Here is an 18183-nt window from a genome sequence, read left to right as displayed (position 1 = left end):
TGTATCAAAAATTAATAGTTTTTTAGCTGTAATGTTTGTGTAAAACTTGCTCGCAGAATACCTTTCATATACCATATATAACATGAAGAAAAACTATCGAATATTGAGTCTTCTGTTATATCTTTCGTTTACCATTATAAGTTATAATATATGTGAAAATGAACTCATCTCACCGGAACTCAATTTTCCATATAATTAGGAGAAATGTTTTCATTCTCTTTCAATATCATTTTTGCTCAAATTTCATTTCTTATTAAATAAATGTTTTAACACGTTGGAATGTGAAAAATTAATGTAATAAACATGTTGAAAAATAATTCTGAATTTTTTCCGAAAGTTTAAAATAGTCTAAACAAAAAAAGAAAAAATATTATTACAGATGGAGGGTTAAGATAGATTTGATATTATTATTGTTATTATTAACGTATCTGTGCCAATAACTGCAAGTTTGGTACGATAAGTTCTTACACTATAGTTGCTCGAATGGTGTTAAAGTTAGATAACGACGTTCGAGTTTTTCAAGAAGATTAGGCATTCCAGGAAAGTTCCGGAAGATAATCCGGAAGCCTTTGTGGCATGTAGATAACGTTCGTAATTTGTCCCGAGTAAACAAGTAGGAAGAAAAACTTGTCTCGAACTTCAGTTTATAGCATTAGCGTAGAAAAATTTTCTTTGCGGAAAAATATGGTAAGAGAAATTTTCTTCGCGGAAAAAACACGGCGGGAGAATGACAAAATTAGTAAACCGTCAATGTTAAACGGCAATTTATAGATGCTTTGAAGAAGGAGGTGAGAATTATAGTCCGAGAGGGGAAAGCGCGTTAAAGGAGAACGGAATAAGAAATACTCGTCGATGAAAATGGATCAGGAGGATAAAAAATGCAGCGAGGCTCGCCTTCTTCTAATCGGTCTTTCGCGCCTTCGTGCCACGCGTTTCGCGTTCATAATTACTGTTATTAATTTGCGTGCGGCTTAGGAGTAAAGCGCGTGTAATCGCGGATGGCCAACGATGGTGCGCAATTTACTACCGCAGGCCACAAACATCGCGGATATTAAAATAACTCCGTCGGCGGTTTTGCATGAGAAATCATCGCCGAGAGACCGCCGGCCGTTAAAAGATGCGCGATGTATTCGCGCGGGTCTGGCCGAAGTTTCACGTCGGAATGCGATAAAAACGTCGGAATGTTCGACGAATGGGAAAAAACAGGTGGTTGGAGCGGATCGCTCGTTTGTTCTCCCCTTCCTTTCTTCCGTGATAACAGGGTTATCACTTGACTTGACCTACGCCTCGGGAATCTCGCGGCGACGATTGCAACATTACGCGCGAGGTCGAAGTTTTAATCTCGAATGAAACACGCGCGAACCACTAATGAGAGGAAGATCAACGGCCAGAGGATAGTAAGATACAACTTTTGCGCGTACTTGGAACTTTGGTATATGATAATATATCGACGTTCCATGGAAGGAGACGAACTGGAGATGACTAGTGGTTACGGGAAGTGGCACAATTTCTCATCCAACCCGGCGAGAAACTTAACTTATGCTACATCGGATATCACATGGATCGATGTACGTAGGTGCACATATGGAAGCTTGATATGTATACCTATTATATGTTATACGACTTCGAGAAGTTTCTTCCGAGTTATACATTATGAAATATAGAAGTGTACTTTCTGCAATTTATGTTCGCAGTAAGTTATTGCGTCGTCGTCGTGTCGCGATTTAGTGATGCTACATTCTGATTGATGTTATGAAAATTTAAAATGTTTACACAAACTTATAAAGCATGGTTACATTGCGGCAAAAAAAGTTCCTCCGCACGAAAATAAAAGAGCAGGTTTCTATACCGTGATATAAAAAATTTTTCTAAACATCGTTCATAAGACAAGAAGGCTTCTCTAAACTGGATTTTAATGCTTAAATATTATTTCAGTGCAAATTTATATATATCCGTAAACTGCGCGCTGAAATAATTTTCAGTCTTGAAACGCAATCTTAAATTGCAACCAAGACAGTAATATTATAAATTAAATTAACAAGCAACTTAATGATATTGATGCTAATAAATGTTTAGTAAAAGCTATAAAAATAGTTAAACTTAAAAAATTTAAAGCCTTACTCGCGCGATACTGATCTTACGATTCTAATAAAACGCAATGTGATTCCTGCAAGTAATAAGTACCCAATAATATATTCTTCGTTCTAAGATGTATATCGAAATTAAAGCGAATTAAAATGAGTTGTACCTGATGGTATCGGTTTTGACTCGTAAAAAAGGGATAATCGTTCAGACCTTTGTCGCGCATCGTGCTAATTCAACACGCGTTTCGCCCACGCCGGATTTCGCCGACCACCGCATATTCGATCTGATATGATTACTTCTTCGCGTGTAAACGTCTCGCCGATATCGAGCGACAGCGCGAGCGGACTCTTCTACAAGAGCGCAGCCGGTATAAAAAAAAGCGACTCCTGATTTATAGCGGTAATAACTCGGATGCACGAGTCACGGGTGAGGCGGACATCTGTTTGGATCCTATCTCTAAATTCTCGGCTCAGTGGCAACCGCGGTAATGAGCACACAAGTGTTGTGCATGCGAATGAAACGGACCGAGAAACGGACTTCAGAAGAAAATGCGGTCCTTTTGCTTACAGAAGCGTGGTGGTTAAATTGCGGTGTATATTGATTAAAATGAACTTTATGCTGAAATAAAATAATTAGAAAATAAAAACTGTACCGTAAACTACATTAGGCGAACAAATAAATAAATAAACTCACGAGGTACTCAGTTTAAATAAATTATTTTTACAAAAAAATTTAATCAGTGGACAGAAAGAGCTCTTTTTAAATGTTTTTAACGTTGAAAGTTAAACAGTCGTAGAAATAGAAACTACTGAAAAATAGTTTTTCATTTTCTTTCAACAAGATTCTACGATGTCGCATAGTAAATGTATGTCATGTTGTTTAGCATTCCGGAACAGCTAAATCACATGCGTTGGACTAGAAAAATATTCGTTATCTCCCCTTTTGTAAATTCTCCGACTCTCCCTCGCGAATCCTCCTTCCGATTCTCTTTTTCTCGACTGTTCAATTTACTTGTGGTCTTCTTGGTCGGCGAGACGCGAGTGATTCACTCGCGTGCGAACAATCGTATATCGAAGAAGAATCATAGACGAGCGGTGTACGCCTGCCGCCGTTATATCGCCGTAAATAAATTACAGTTAACGCCGTGCACGCCCGACATATGGTCGAGATTGTTTGCGCTAATTAATAACATCGTGCGTTCGCGAGATTGTGCGTGCGCGCGGCTTCCTTCTCGTATGTTTTCCATGGCCTGCTATCACTGCAGATGAAACTCGACCCGCTCGTTGTGCAGCCTCAACAGAAAAAAAAACAAAAAAACAAAAAAACAACTCGCCGAGTTACTTACCGGAACATCGCGAAATTATATTAAATTCCTTTTCTCGTATTTTCTCTAGTATTTATTTCTTTTTGTTTCTATCAAACCACCGCAAATGAGTTGAAGTAGATCAGCCTATCAACTAATTACAAAATATCATTTTGAACTGTTATAAGTCACAACAGAGTATATAATGTATAAAGGGGGATAATGAATAAAACTCTTTAGATTATTATATTACCGGACTTTCCCCATGTTTACGGATCAAGTTCTATTCTATGAAATAATGAGCGAATACGTAACGTGCAATCAATTAACGCTGAACGCGTAATAGTATGCTTGTTTGAAGTGGAGGTGGATTATCAAAACACCGGATATGCGTCCAAACACAGCTTATTTTACCATCGTTTATTGTACAGAGTGCATGCAGATTGGTTTACGATAAACATAAAACGAGCACTTAACAGCTTTACGCGAGCACTGTGACGTGTATAGGATTTCGTGGCGTTGAAAAGTCACGAAAGTACTCCGCGAGGGTTGATAAATTTAAACGCAACACACGAATTCCTGAGAGAGCGCCAAAAATAGTGGTAACAACCAATGAATATTTTGACAGAGGATGTCAAATAGTTTAGATAGGAGTTATCTTTACGAAATAATAAATGTCACCAACACATTAGTCGAAATGAATAAAACTGAGAAAAATTAAATATATAAGGTAAACATCTCAATGACTTATAGAAATATATATACATAATAAGAAAGTATATATGACTTATAGAAATATATATGAACTATAATAAGAAAGTATATATGACAAGTTTTATATTATTATTGATTATTAATTAGTAATATTACGAAAAAAATTGATGTTTTATCAGTGACTGAAAAATGCTCATCATATAAATCTAAAAAAAAAGTTATAAGTGAAATTTTATACTAATATATCATACACCATATCAACTAAACTCGTAACTGCAAATTTTTCTGATAAAATTAATATTTAAATTTAATTTTTAGTTTTAGATAATCATAAAAGATACACTACAGATAAATACGATATAACACTATTTTAAAAAGTTTGAAAATGTACACACTATATTCGAGATGAAAATGAGTGAAAATACGACTGTCCATGCGAAAATTGAAATAAACAATTTTTTTCGCCACAATTTACATTTAAATTTATATGTATTTTTATTACTTATTTTGATATAAAACATTTAATTTTTCATCATTTTCTCTCTCCTGCTGTTATTGACAAGTATCTCAACAATTACAAATACATTGTTGATTTTTCAATCACTGGGCAAATTTAGTTATTGGGATATTTTAATTCTGTCATATCGATCTCATTTCTCGAATAACTCACCAAGCACTGTCCAAACGAGGGGTACCGCGAACAACTGTCGCGCACATAGCAAACATATTGCGAACGTATCGATATCAGTAAGTACTCAAAACATTTAAAAATACGCACGGTGGCAATCGAACCATACCGATAACGTTAATCCAACCTATTTTTATAATGTTTCAATTTGTGGAGGACATCCAACGCCTCTGCGTGCAGCACATCACGTGCGCGTGCTAATATTCCCGATATATGCACGCGCATATTGCGCTTGTAGCGAACGGCCGAACGTGTGTTGCGCGTAACAGTACACATGCAAGGCATGACCTGACTGAAGAGCGCGAAATCCAGATAACAAAAGTGGCGTCGCGCGGTCTCGCACGTACGTCACGGATCGGCGCGAATCATTGCGCGCCTTCCGACAATACGCGGCGCAAGACTTGGGTAGAGAGTACGGAGAGCGTACTCGTCGCAAAAAGTCATCTCTCCGCAGTGCTGGTGAAGAACGGAAAATGACACGTTCGCGTGTAAAAACGTTCGGTGAACGGATGGGAAAGTTTACGGTAAATCGCGATGATATTTCAAGCCGATACAAAGGGCGTGGAGAAATGTTAACGTACAAACACACGTCTATTGACAAATTGTTATATCGTTCCTTATTTCAAAAGTGACGCAACTGAAGAAAATGGAGTATCTCAGAACAAGGAAAAAATTCTTTTTTCAACTTGAAAGGAAATTAATGACAAATGTTAACAAAAAGAAAATATTCTTAACACGATCAAATGTCATTTTTGTTTCACAACCCTTAAAAACAAACTTTTTCGAGTTGTGATGATTTTGAGGATTTTTTTTACGAAGTTAAGATGATTCATTTTTTTACGATTGATAGAGTAACGTTTACTTAACTTATTCTTGATAATAACTCGAAAGTTACGTTTTCTTAGTCGTGTCATTTTGTAAGTTAAAGAACGATATATATTTCGAAAAGTTGGAATAGTGAAATAATAGAAAAAAAAGGAAAGAAATATACCTATATATGTATATATATATACTTGTTAAATTTTATCGAAATAAAATAGCAAAATTTCGAATTAATAATGTAACAATAGCAGCAAACTATCAATGACATGATCGATATGACGGCCACTATTCATGTCACGTTTCTGGATATTTTGAAGAATTGAAACAGGTAATAGTCTTCCATAAAACAGTGCTCGTTGCGAGCGAATATTTGATACATTGCAAAATGGCAAAATAATATCGTGAATCGTATGATTCGTCAGCTGAGTCGGCTGAAAATGATCAATGGATCAATGACAAGAGATCAGCGATATGTAATTTCAGTTCAAAGCAAAATAACGATATAAAATGCAGCATAAGACTATTATTTTTGCTTACGATTACTATGCTGTCACTATTAAATTCGCGATACTCTTCTTCTTATCACTTACTAATAATTTATCAGTACCTGTTACATGAACCACGTAATCTCTAATTCTTTAGTCCGTTATCGGATACTCTACGATGGTAACAAATCGATAAGATTGAATTTTTTCGAGGCCGGTCGTTTATCTAACTATAAGATAATGTAGTTCTATAAGATAATATAGTTCGACTTTAAAATGCAATTCTTGTTCAAGTAATGCGAAGTTTGTATTAAATTCTCCATAAAATTTAAAACAAAATTATTGATTAAAATTTTTTCTACTTTTATATATATATATATATGCAGAAATAAATACTTTCATACATAGATGATATTTGTGTGTAAATGTCTTATGTAGAAGAAAATATGTATTTGTATATAATGTCATCTGTTTAATGAATAAATTTCTTGGGTAAGAGTTGAACACTTACAAAAATCTAATATTAGCCAATTTAATACTAAAAGACAGACAACAGTAATTAATTACTTACTTTAAATATTAAAAGCCCTGTTGTTTAGTACTTTTAGTACTTCAAAATAGATAATTAATTACTATCCTTTAGTAATTAGCTAGCATTAAATTGAACAATATTATATTTTTCAAGTATATAAAATTTTAAAGTTTTCTCCTTAGGAGTCGAACAAAACTTCTTGTTTTCTCATGTCTCGTCTGGCCATGTATAACTTCGCAAAAGTCGTTACCTAATCGCTTAAGCTGTTACACAGTCTCGGCAAGAGGCGTTAAACGTTTCGTTTGTCCGGTGCACGGGAAGGAAAAATAACATTGCAAAAGGTACAAGCCATTTCCTACGCTCGTTGCCGGTTTATACGTTAACAGTTCGAACAGCATAAAGGGCGTATTCATGCGACCGTTCCCCTGTAAAGCGTAATAAGCTAACCACTGTTTCCCGAGTGCCGAGACCGTGGATCGCTCAGCTGAGAGAAACCGAATATCAACAAATTAGGATCTCGCCTGCGTTTCCTGTCAGCGAGCTCACATTAGACGTAACGCGGTAACTGCAGGAAAACGTACCAGAGATAAGAGTCGATGTATGTAACGTGGAAGAGACTTGATTCGCTGGATCAAGCCGGAACCTGTTCGAGTCGACCGCGCTAATGGGATAATTGACGTGGCGATGTAACTGTAACGTAATGCAAGCTTTGAGCTGAGAGACCGAGAACAGAATCTACCGTGACAAATATATAAACGTACAATTATTTAAAAAAAAGAAACGATTTTTGCCTTAAGTGCTCGTTTTAAGATCAGTAAATGTCGATAAGTCAACTTATTGCGTTAAATTCGAATACCCGATGGATGGCTTATCATCGGAATCGGAACATCCTTATCGTAATGCCTTTATCTTAGGTAACTAAGAATATCTGTGAAAAATATTTTCTGTTTGCATAGTCGCGTTAAAAGTATCGTGCACAAAATATTTCTCAACGCGACTTGCGTTCGTCACTGTTGCAGATTCGCGTGAACGCTTGGAAAGTAAACGTATAATTAATCAATGCGGTGTCGATGTTGTGAAAATCATTATTGTTAGATTACGCTAAAGACTTTTGTCGCGACCGGGAGAGGCTAGTGCGAAAAGTGCACCGAGATCACATCGAGCTCGCATAGGCATAGCTACGCGAGCCAAGGTGGCTGCCTTGCCGTAGGCGAGAAAGTCCCGACTACATATAGTATGCATGCATCGAGGTTGCATGTAGTACACGCAGGCTATAAGGATGTAGTAGAGAGCTCCATGTTCTATATATATATATATATATATATATGTACATACACATACGCGAGTCGCGTATTTTTAATCTTTGCCCCTTTTAACCCCTTCACTCTAAGACATTACGGAGCCATTAAATCTTTTCACTTGATTTACTATTTAGTTCTTCAAAAATAACGTACTTTCACTGACTCGGTTGAGGCACTTCAATCGTTTTAACCTTATGATAAAGAAAATTGATTGTTAGTAACGTTAGAGAGTAAATAATTTAATCGGCACTCCTACAGAACTTTTAGAATATGAGAGTGAAGTACAATAAAAATACTCGCACTGAATGAAATTAAAATTTTAGGAATAAATTGGACGTTAAAATGTTAACGCCTAATGTTAAAATATTACTTTAGCTTTCATTTGTTTAATGTTGTGTTATGAAAATCACGAAAAATGAATATAAAACTCAGCAAATATAGATATAAGGTAGTTGGGACCTAGAAATCGTTAGGGTAATCGCCAAGTTTACGTATTAAAGATATATTTTACTGCTTTCTGTCGATCGTGAGGCTTGCTGATATTTTTATTGGTTCCAAGGAAATATTTACAATGTTGTGTTACATTATGAAACTCGTAAATATATGAATTCATTATTGATTAAATATGTGTAGCAACCGAGCCTATACGTGATTTCGACCAAATGCTTCATTGTGAGGTTAAGAGACACTGTTTGATATCTTATGTGATTTTGAAATATTGGCAATTTGAGATAAATTGAGCTTCGAACAAATCGAGATCGCAATTTTACGTACACCATTATAAATTATTGTTTCATACAAATTTTATAGTTTTATTTTACGTGAAAAGCACTGGTTTATCGAAACACATAGTCGTTCGAATAATCGCCATATCTGTCGACTATTGTGACTAGGTGGGCCGAAAAAAATTCTTATAAATTAAATAATAATGTATCCAAAATTCAAATAAAAAAATTAAATCCGTAATTGTTATTATCTATTTTAGACATTTTACGGATCTATAATCGTCATAGGCATAGTCGAGTTAAAATAAATAGATACGCAAACAAATAGAGAATGATCACTAGATCATTTCTGTATCGATAACTGGTATATCTAGAATAGACTACTCGGCACTACTCGAATAAAAATTAGTTTTGCAATTCTTTTCTGTTGAAAAGTTATTAATATTTATTGAAAATTTGTAATAATAATAGTTCTAAAAAATATATATATAAAAAATTATAAAAATATATATATTATATACACATCTATATTATTTTTATATTACTTTTTATATCACATATATTATATATTTTATAAAAAATCATAATATATATAATTAAAAAAAAAAATATATATATATATATATATCAATTTATGTGTCTGAATTATTCCATCGTTCGTGCATGCGATAGTTAAACACGTATAATGATTTGTGCGACATATTCATGACGATTATTGGGCAAACCGTTATAACGACATGGCGATAACTCGTACATTTGCGCCTTCTAATTTTTACGAAGGATTTTCTCAACAACGGCAGTAGGTATAAGAATTGTAGAATGACGTTTTTATTCGTTACAAAAAATTTATTTAAAATAATCAAATAACAGTCACTCACTTTTCAATATAAAAAAATATAAATTTGCAAAGTCAAGCGTTTTGGTTAGCGTGATGATTATTGGGCCAACTAACCTTAACTCCTATGTAACAAATGTAAATATACACATTTAACAACTATTTGTTATATGACAATGTTCGGTTGGCTGGGGGGAATATAAAAATAAACTAAGAATAAAATAAGAATAAAATAATTACGTATTACGTGCCATTTGCATGCCAAAGATCAAATAATAAAGACTTAAATTTAACTAAAGTACAGATATAAATTGTTCACATTTATGTCATGGCACTGAACGTGAAATGCTCTGCTTTAACCCCGCATTTATTGCCCGCATAATTCTCGCACGTGAGTAATACAACAGTAACGACAGAATAATATAATAAAACAGAATAATATAATAAAACAGAATAATATAATAGAATATTACACGATGCGTGTAATGGAGCGTCGCATTCAGAATTACGCGTATCAATGATGTCTGATAGATTTTCACACGCAAAGCTCTGCGCTTAGCTGTTAACAGTCCCGCAGATACATTAATGATAAAGCAATAGCGAATACGATAATCTGTAATACGAGCGAGCTATAGACTTTCATGCAGTTGTGTCGTGCATAAACGTCTAATGTCATCTGCAACGAGCAATATATCTTCGCCTTGAATCAGGCGGAGAAGTCGCTACAGCGGATAAGCGAGCGCGTGCGAACGCAAATCTAAACCCTCCAATTTATGGACTTGAACGCCAAAGAGCCTGGGATGAACCCGAAGACATACGTGCCTTGCACACTTAGATTTTCTCCTATAAACTCCATTACGCGACATTGCCGGCAACCGTTTATCGAGCAATAACGCTTGTGCCACGAGTCGACGATGGCTCAACTTCTATACGTGCATACGAATGCGGAATGTACATTTTTCATACGTGCGATAAAAGCGCGAATAAACGACATTATCCAAAGTGCGGAAGAAATCTGTGTCTTTTGTTTTACTGTTACTTGTTAAGAGTACAAAAACTAAACTTAAATTAATGTAATATTACTAATTATTGTTTGTTCAATTTCCATTTTTGTTTATCGTACAACAAAAACTGGTAGCGATTTTTTTTCTCCGCATTCTACATTTTCCGCAAAAAAAATTTGTATCAAAAAGACTCTCTGTGTAAACCGTCGTGTTAAACTGTTCTTAACTCTTCATATTAAGTTGCAAATTTTATTTCATAATATTTAATATATATTTATTCTGAAGGTTTCTTTTTTATTTCGTGATAAACCTAGCTACTGTAATATCTTCCAAATAATTCTATGTTTGATCTGCTTGACAAGCATATATGCTCACCTCCGATCGATTCGAGACAAGCGTCTCTCCGAGAGAAGCTCTTGTCGCCGGTAACACTGTGGGATTATACCCATATAGCGACCCGCATGTACACAAGTGTACATCAGTGTGCGTGCAGCAGAGGTAGTAGGCCAGCACCATATACGGATCCTTCGTACCGTGGACCGCAAAGAGGAGAGGCTGCTCTGGCCATTGCTCAGGCCAAAAGAGAGAAATGCGAGGACCGGTACAGGTTCGCGTTTGCCGCGTACGGTCGTGTGACGTTCGTGATGTCCTATATGCGAACGACTTCAATCTATAAGGAACAACCTTCCTCGAAAATCAGAAATTAGGATACTTTCGAAACTTTTTAATTTCCTCAGTGAACCACAGCGTACCACTTGCAACAAACAGAACAATTCCTGTAGTATGTTATTATCGCATTAATAATCTGGATTGAAAATATTATACGGAAAATATAAATATAACGAGAATAAATAAATACAATACAGATAAAAATAATATAAAATATAAATATAATAATTCAGAGAAGCAATTAATTGCAGTACATATCAAATGCCATATTAATGCTTATCTCATTAACTAAGAAGAGTGATAAAAAAAACAACGTTATCGATTTAATAGCAGCCAAAGATAGCAAGATGTATCGTGTTATAGTTTGGGGTTATTATATCTTATATTACTATTGTATATATATTGTATACCTATCATATACACTATTGCTCGTATTCAATTAATGTAACAAAAACGTAGTATTAATATATCGAAAAACGAGCATTAACCGATAAGGCATTGTGTAATTCAAGTGTAACGAGCATTAACCGATAAGGCATTGTGTAATTTGAAATTAATGCGATAAGAACGAGACCAGAAAAAGGGAGAAATCGTGGAGGAAATACTTTGTGTAAGAAGGAAGATTTCTCATTTCATTTTCTCTCCTCGTTGCCGGCGCGTGCGTGGAACTCTGCCAGATGCAAACCACGTGTACCCCGTTTACCAGTCTCCTCATCTTCTTCGTGTCTTTCCTTTTCTTCCTCTGAGGTCTACACGTTCGACCTTCGAAAATTTAAATCACGCTCTCCCTCGCGCGTGTATACACGCGTACCCGAAGCGTGGGGCGCGCTTGAGGGTGTGGGTGAACCCGAAAACTGGTTTCTGACCCTTCTTCACGCCTCACAAATCGAAAGAAGTAAGCCGGAATCGGGACGATCATTATGAACGTTCTGTCGTAGCGAATGATAACGAGCAAAGTTTCACAACCTACGATAAGATATCGCGAAAGATATTATTCCAAAAGGATCTCGGTGATGATTATCAATTACGTTTTATAAACTCCTTCTTCGAAAAATTTATTGTATCAGATTTAAATATAACTCTTGACGCAAATATACAATGTCTCACGTAAATTAACACGGATTTGATATAGCAAAAGCTATATATTTTATTTTTTTTAATGGAATGCTACGTAGATTCTAATCCTAGTTGAAAATCATTAGATCACACATTGTAGATAAGGTCCAGTTTTTCATTTTTTGGTTAACTTGTGGTTCAAATTTAATCTGACAATAAAAATTGTGTTTTTCCAGTTACAATTAATCACTAAACTGATGGTTTTGTAATGGCAATTAAAAAAATTACTTACTATCAGTTTAGTGATTAATCATAGTTAGAAAAATGCAATTTTTACATTATTATCAATCTAAATCTAATCACAAGTTAAACAGAAAATAAAAAACAGAATTTAAGACATTCAACTACAATATATTGATTCCGTTAGAAATCGGACGAAATTAATATACAATTCTAAGTCTTCTTTGCTATCTGCGTTTCATTAATATACAGTGTATTCTGTGTATGAGAAATTAATATTGTATATGTATCCGAGTTACGAAACTTAAGACATCGTGATTTAAAACATTTAGCATCGAGCGTGAAGTAGATCTAAAAGGATCTAAATTCATATGAGTAATCGGAGCCGCGATAGACCAGCATTTCTGCAAAGAGTTTCGAATTCCGTATGGCTACGAGAAGTTCAGATTTACGAGCGTTCAGAGGGAAGCGTGACCGAACAACGATTTCGTCGCGCATAAATATACTGTAGATGACGTTCGGGCTCGAAAATCCGATAATAGATTCCGCTACGCGCTCGCGTGCGTAGAAAACTCCGGCGAAAAATAGCGTTTCTCGTGATAATCTCAGACTACGGTCCAGGCGCGTCGTTGCCCGTTAGACCGACATAACGCAGCGTTCACAACATCCATCTTTTCCACGAGAAGCCTGGATGCACTCGTCTCGCAAACGATAAGCATGGTATTTTCGGTCCTACCTCAGACGCAACTGGCGCCAGCAATGTTATTGAAAGCCACCACTCAGTCCGTTTCTAGGCATTTACAATACAACGCAGCAAAATGATTTTAGAAAATGCTTTTTGTCAATAGGATCTAAACACTTCCAACTTCTACAAAGATTGAAAATAAAAAAAAGGTTTTCTTAGAAAAATTGAATGCTGACCAAAACTTTTACTTATCATTCGTATTATTTACAGACAACTTTGTTAGACGAGATGGGTATTTTTTCGTATTGTTACAAAATTTCAATAACAGTATATCATTACAGTCTTTTCAAACATCTTCAGGGATATTTGAGAAAATGGTTTTCTCTGATATTGTTTTGTCTGGATGACTAAAGCATTACATTGTGTGTGTGTGTGTGTTAAAAAACTTAAGGGCTTCGAAATTGATTTAGTCATTCAGATATTTTAACATAAATTAAACATAATCGACTTTTTAATATAAATTTATGAAATCCATAAATTTTAACAAACTTCATTAGAAAACTAAAATCTAATTTTTTACCAATATATATTTCTTGTATCTCTTTTAGATCAAGAAGATCAAGTAGATCTAGTAGATCGAGAAAAATATTTCAAAAATCTCTCTAAATTCTTTAGAGTGAAATTCACACCATATTTTTTATCTTAGAAAATATTTCTTGTTTTTTTCAAAGAAAAAACCAAATTATTGTGCCATAAGAATTAAGAGCGATCATTAGGAGTTGCAGGTGAATTGATATGTCGACGGAAACAGAAAGAAACGTAGAAGTAAACCGCAAAATGCGCAAAAATCAAGCGGCGGTAAAATTACAGTGATTATATTCGCTGGTTATGTTTCGTGAGACGAAGAGACTTTTTTTTTTTAACATTTCTTGTTGAACTCATCTATATGTAATTTTCGGAAGATGCACAGTCAGCACAACGTTTTATGGCTCTTGCATACAGAATGTGTCAATATTAAAGGACAACGCGTGAGCCATGCATTAGCCAATCAATCCAACTTTCCCGTTAAAAGTTGAACGCTGATTGGTTATTTCCCAGCGTTGAAGTCCTGTGGGCAAGAACCATTACTCTCTCTTTCTCCTCTCTTCCATTAGGAATCACGCAGTGAACATAGAGTTAAGCAACGTTTTTAAAATTTCAATCTACATCCGACAATAGTTGACCATAGGGTTTCTGAACAGCGGAAAGATTTCTCGCTGCTCGAGCTCTTGTTCGACAAAAAGCGACCCTTAGGTAAAGCCTGGCTATCATCTTGCGAACTGAAACGACAGTGGCGTAGACGCTGCAAAAGGTCACAAACACTAAATCATGTTGAGGCAGTCAGTCGATATTGACCATCCGAAAACGATCCCAACAATTTACAGCCCACCCTCGAAACTACTAGTACGAAAAAGCATCGAATCATGATTTTACGATGTTTTTTAATGCTAAACTCTTTATTGTATAAGTAAAAGCTATTGGTTTCTAGACCGAGCTTCGAAACACAGTATAAAAACTTATAGAGGAACGTTTAAATTTTATAGCATTCATAAATAATCGTTTCATATCTTGAAAGCAATAGATATTATTTAGATATTGCTATACCGTTATACAGAGAGAATTTATATTGATACCGTTATATAAATTTATCTTTTCATCTTAACATCAAATTGCTACTGTTAGTTCTAGTCCTAAGATATTGATATCAAGGACGTATAACTTTTCGAGTTCTCAAATTTTTTAAAGATCGAGGCTAAAATTTGTACGCATAATTATTGCTTGAGTTATCAACTTTGCAGATATTTTTTTCGACAAATATATTAGTATCGTGACGGTCAGCGAGATTAACATCGAAACGAGCGAGAGTGTCAGTTTAAAATTTACATGACACCACGGTATTTGAGCCAGCGCTAAAATATGGGATTCGTTGCCACCCTGGGGAATATAATACCAACTCTTCACGACACCGGCTTCCCTTTGATCGTCTCGAATTCGTCGTTTCGTCAGCACAGACGCGTGTCTAATCTGAACGGGGTAGATAAAGCTTTACGCAAGAGAGCACGAAGAGCTCTACAACTCTGAGGATTTTGAGAAACCAGATATTTTCCTCGGCCACGAGGAAACGCAGCGGGTTGTAATTACGACTATCTACGATCCGATTTAGGCTTGGCCGGGAATTAACGCGCTACATAGAATATAATTCTATATATATATCTCGAATTTTTAATCACATAATTTAAAAATACAAAATTAAAAAAACATTAGGCAAAATTACTTGAAAATATCAAAAAATAACAAATCGTAAAAATTAATATCTAATAATTATTTTTTCTGGATGAAAAACATTCGCGTAGTCAAATTAACATCAAGTCCACTTGAATAGTCCATGTAAAGAAAAAATAAGAAAGGTCTCTGATCGTATATAATTGGTAATTATTAATTACCAATGAAAAATATTTTTTAACTTTCAGAAAACAAAGTCTGTTTTTAAAATCTTACAACTATTCCTTAAGTATGACGATTTCTTATAATTCATTATTTCATTGTGTATTCCCTTCTTCAAAGTACATTGCTTCAGTGCCACTATAAAAGCTTAGTCTTAGTCTAGTACATAGTTTTCCCGTTAATAATTATTTATCATTCTATCTATCTGAAAGGTTATGCCTTTAATTATGAGTTTAAGTAAAAATTTATTTAAAAATCTCTATCGGAGCAGATCAACAGATCATTAAACAAGAGGGAACGCAATTCAAGATGAAAATTGCACGAAGCAATTTTAACAAAATCCTTTTCCTGCTTATGCTTTTATGTAAATGTATAGCTATACAGAACCTTGACCGAGATGATGAGAAAGCTATAATAGGGCAGGAAATGCTCAGCAGACAGTGTCCTCGCGGTGTGCTCGGGTTTAATACCTGGATAATCCTATTACGATACCGAAATGCTCCCATAATGTCTATCCAGAGATTAGGATCGACGTAAGTCATGAGAAACGACGGCGTCCGCGATCATAAAACTTGGTAGGTAGTAGGCTTCGACTCGTGCCAGATTTTAATTTATGTCGTGAGAACGGCACGTTGCGAAAGTCTTTCTTCGGCACGGCGATAACTTCGGACACGCCTGGCCTCTCCTCTCATCGCGCGTCGCTCTCGTACCGTTACTTTTTCCGCGATAAGTGCGCCGTTCGATTAGCACGCTCATCATCGATGGGAACTTATGGACGGATCCGGAGAGACTATCGTCGAGTCCCACCGTAAAGTTGCTTGTATTAAGATCGCGTTATCTACTAAATCTGCTTAATAATATTCGTAGAGATATCACATATAAATATATAATATATAATATGGATAATAAATATATAGTATAATACAACTATGTATATTATAAAATGTAGGAAATATATAAATATATATATGAATGAAATATGTAAGTAGATAATTATAAATTAAATGGAATAAATTATATTCAACATCGGAAATTAATAAAAAGTACTAACAAACAATATATGTTACCTAGTTATTATAATATTACATAAGCTCAAGATTCGGGTATTCTTGTTTTGGATACCTGTACGAATATCTACCTGGATCCGCCAATACTAGATACGCCACTATGGGAGACCCAAGTATTGTATTTATACTATAAACCTCAAATCTAAAAACCTTTCACGGCTATACCTTTCACAATATGAACACGCCGAAATAAAATAGCTATTCCTTCAGTTAATCGCGATATTCAGAAAGAAACTCCATTGTGATCCTCCCGAACGTTCGAACATTCGTATAAAATCGTTCCTCGCTTAAATTCAACGCGGGCAGAAATACGCTCACGAGCTAATAAACGGATGTGTAAAGCAAATCGTATAAATTACGGCCCTTTTTTATCTCGCATAGCCACCATGCCGTTACATGTACTCATCAGTCGGACAGGCCATTACATCTAGACAGCCGAGTATACGAAAGCAGCGCAAATACATGCAGGCCGAGTGCGACACGATGTGCAGCGTGTTTCGAACACGTTGCACGCGAATTGCGCGTGTATCTTGATCTGCGGTTTTCATGTTGAACCGTTTCACATTGTATCTGCTTCATGTGTCTTCTCGCGACACGTACATTCGTAAGATATTCCGAAGATTAACGCATAAATGTTCCGATTAACGGCACGTATAGATGATGTGTTCCGCGGCGGAATCAAAATTGCAAAGTGTTTGATAGATCTACGATGTAAAAGTTTCAATCGCGACTAATTGATCGGTTAAATTTTTTTTTTTCAAGAATTAAGATTTACCCCACACTGAAAATACCTATACTAAATTTTAATAGGTATTTGTTTGAATATATTATTGTTCTAAAGAAATATTTACTAAATGTAAATATATATTATTTATTTGATACACACAAAAAAGCTAGTACTTTACTTTTTTTTTATTGAGTAAATATTCATTTACTGTAAGTAAATATTTAATTAGTATTAATTACTATTAAAAAAAATATATATCAAGAGTAGGTTTGGCCAAAATGCTCCCTTCTCTCCGTTGTCTTATTGAACGAAAGACAGATGGAAAACAAAAAAAATAGAAACGTAAAAGAATAGAGCAACCAGTCTGGGCAGAACTCTATTTTTTTTTTCTCTCTGTCTTAACAATGGAGAAGAGAAAGCGATTAGCTGGCGAACTAAATTTTGGACAGATCTGGTCAACATATAATTACACACAAACAGCTTAAATATTTTAATCATATTTAATTATGTGTTAAATTAAAAGTTTTTTAAATTGAATTAAATCTTCTTACGACGCAAGAGACAACTCGCGCACTTCTTTTATTTGAAATATTTCTTTACTGTTTTACGACCGACAACTTTGAGTTTATTAGGTTCGCTCCGCGGAGTGCAAATTGTATGTTGCACACGCGTTGATTATGATATGTTTTATAATCCATGACATCAATTAACGATTGCGTGAATTTGCGTCTGTTGTTGTTACTCAACGAAGGGTTGATTCA

The 18183-nt window shown here is 35.1% G+C and overlaps 1 protein-coding gene across 2 annotated transcripts in view; it reads right to left on the bottom strand.

Moving 5' to 3' along the window:
- The window catches only part of LOC108752339 (semaphorin-5B), a 109716-nt gene that overhangs the window by 87649 nt on the left and 3884 nt on the right, over positions 1–18183 (bottom strand). Inside the window, exon 1 of one of the 2 annotated variants that reach the window (XM_018493124.1) lies at positions 4773–4795. The exons of the other annotated variant lie outside the window; for it this stretch is intronic. The gene's annotated coding sequence lies outside the window, so the exon portion shown is untranslated. Of the gene's footprint in view, positions 1–4772; positions 4796–18183 lie in introns of those variants that run through there. 2 annotated transcript variants of the gene reach the window in all.

Source organism: Trachymyrmex septentrionalis, unplaced genomic scaffold (genome assembly GCF_001594115.1).
Source record: "Trachymyrmex septentrionalis isolate Tsep2-gDNA-1 unplaced genomic scaffold, Tsep1.0 scaffold6, whole genome shotgun sequence".
NCBI classification, from domain to species: Eukaryota; Metazoa; Arthropoda; class Insecta; order Hymenoptera; family Formicidae; genus Trachymyrmex; species Trachymyrmex septentrionalis.
The sequence above is the reverse complement of the archived record's forward strand: the minus strand, read 5'-3'. Positions and strand labels throughout refer to the sequence as shown.